Source organism: Schistocerca serialis, chromosome 8, assembly GCF_023864345.2.
Source record: "Schistocerca serialis cubense isolate TAMUIC-IGC-003099 chromosome 8, iqSchSeri2.2, whole genome shotgun sequence".
NCBI lineage: Eukaryota > Metazoa > Arthropoda > Insecta > Orthoptera > Acrididae > Schistocerca > Schistocerca serialis.
In genome coordinates this window covers 348,695,232-348,697,731 of record NC_064645.1, presented here as the reverse complement: position 1 = coordinate 348,697,731, position 2,500 = coordinate 348,695,232, and the positions used below count along the sequence as shown (strand labels likewise).

Genomic DNA, 2,500 nt, shown 5'->3' with positions numbered 1-2,500 from the left:
CTGGTTCCCTCCGAAGTTTCCCTCAGGATAGCTGGTGCTCGTACGAGTCTCATCCGGTAAAGCGAATGATTAGAGGCCTTGGGGCCGAAACGACCTCAACCTATTCTCAAACTTTAAATGGGTGAGATCTCCGGCTTGCTTGATATGCTGAAGCCGCGAGCAAACGACTCGGATCGGAGTGCCAAGTGGGCCACTTTTGGTAAGCAGAACTGGCGCTGTGGGATGAACCAAACGCCGAGTTAAGGCGCCCGAATCGACGCTCATGGGAAACCATGAAAGGCGTTGGTTGCTTAAGACAGCAGGACGGTGGCCATGGAAGTCGGAATCCGCTAAGGAGTGTGTAACAACTCACCTGCCGAAGCAACTAGCCCTGAAAATGGATGGCGCTGAAGCGTCGTGCCTATACTCGGCCGTCAGTCTGGCAGTCATGGCCGGTCCTTGCGGCCGGCCGCGAAGCCCTGACGAGTAGGAGGGTCGCGGCGGTGGGCGCAGAAGGGTCTGGGCGTGAGCCTGCCTGGAGCCGCCGTCGGTGCAGATCTTGGTGGTAGTAGCAAATACTCCAGCGAGGCCCTGGAGGGCTGACGCGGAGAAGGGTTTCGTGTGAACAGCCGTTGCACACGAGTCAGTCGATCCTAAGCCCTAGGAGAAATCCGATGTTGATGGGGGCCGTCATAGCATGATGCACTTTGTGCTGGCCCCCGTTGGGCGAAAGGGAATCCGGTTCCTATTCCGGAACCCGGCAGCGGAACCGATACAAGTCGGGCCCCTCTTTTAGAGATGCTCGTCGGGGTAACCCAAAAGGACCCGGAGACGCCGTCGGGAGATCGGGGAAGAGTTTTCTTTTCTGCATGAGCGTTCGAGTTCCCTGGAATCCTCTAGCAGGGAGATAGGGTTTGGAACGCGAAGAGCACCGCAGTTGCGGCGGTGTCCCGATCTTCCCCTCGGACCTTGAAAATCCGGGAGAGGGCCACGTGGAGGTGTCGCGCCGGTTCGTACCCATATCCGCAGCAGGTCTCCAAGGTGAAGAGCCTCTAGTCGATAGAATAATGTAGGTAAGGGAAGTCGGCAAATTGGATCCGTAACTTCGGGATAAGGATTGGCTCTGAGGATCGGGGCGTGTCGGGCTTGGTCGGGAAGTGGGTCAGCGCTAACGTGCCGGGCCTGGGCGAGGTGAGTGCCGTAGGGGTGCCGGTAAGTGCGGGCGTTTAGCGCGGGCGTGGTCTGCTCTCGCCGTTGGTCGGCCTCGTGCTGGCCGGCGGTGCAGGATGTGCGCGCCTGCGCGGCGTTCGCGCCCCGGTGCTTCAACCTGCGTGCAGGATCCGAGCTCGGTCCCGTGCCTTGGCCTCCCACGGATCTTCCTTGCTGCGAGGCCGCGTCCGCCTTAGCGTGCTCCTCCAGGGGCGCGCGGGTGCGCGGATTCTCTTCGGCCGCCATTCAACGATCAACTCAGAACTGGCACGGACTGGGGGAATCCGACTAATTAAAACAAAGCATTGCGATGGCCCTAGCGGGTGTTGACGCAATGTGATTTCTGCCCAGTGCTCTGAATGTCAACGTGAAGAAATTCAAGCAAGCGCGGGTAAACGGCGGGAGTAACTATGACTCTCTTAAGGTGAAGGTGAAGGTGAAGGTGAAGGTGGACAGCAATGTCACCTTCACAGCAGGCAATACCACCATGCCTGCCCTGCGTGTGGGTGAAACCTTCCGGTACCTGGGGCTGCAATTCTCCACGGCGGGTCGCTGTGTCTTCAATCCACGTCGTCACCTGGTGGAGCAGCTTGACGTCATCTCCCGAGCTCCGCTGAAGCCGCAACAGCGCCTCCACGCTCTCACCAACGTGCTTCTCCCTGGCCTGTACCACGGGCTGGCCCTCAGCCGCACCCGGGTGGGTGCATTGAAGTCGGCCGACGTTACCATCCGGGCCGCCGTCAGGAGATGGTTCCGCCTTCCGGCGGACACCCCCCTGGGATACTTCCACGCTCCTGTTGCCCAGGGGGGCCTCGGCATCCCATCTTGCCGATGGATGGGTCCGACGCTTCGTCGGTCCCGTCTCCTGGCGCTGAAGAAGATAGGGCCAGCCTGCGACGGTGCAGGCATGGATGAGGTGCAGCGTGAGATCGAGGTGCTGGAGCGCCACCTAATGTGGGAGGGCCACCTCCTCAAATCGTCAACGCAGGTTGGGGAAATGTGGGCGGCGCGCCTACACATCGCCATTGACGGTGCGGCGCTGTCATCCTCTGCCGCCGTCAGTGGCCAACATCAGTGGGTCGCCGACACCAGTCGCCTGCTATCTGGGCGTGACTACATCGACGCCCTCCGCGCCCGCATCAACGCCTTCCCTACGAAGGCACGGCGCAGTCGCGGGCGGGAGGCGGACACCAGATGCCGCGCGGGGTGCCAGGCCGTGGAGACCGCCAACCACGTACTTCAGGCTTGCTTCAGGACGCACGGGTCCCGGGTCAAGCGCCATGACGCTGTTGTGCGTTATGTCGCCCGTGGA

The 2,500-nt window shown here is 61.2% G+C and overlaps 1 pseudogene; it reads left to right on the top strand.

Annotated features, from left to right (window-relative positions):
* LOC126417796 (large subunit ribosomal RNA) overlaps positions 1-2,500 on the top strand; it is a 5,815-nt pseudogene that overhangs the window by 1,268 nt on the left and 2,047 nt on the right.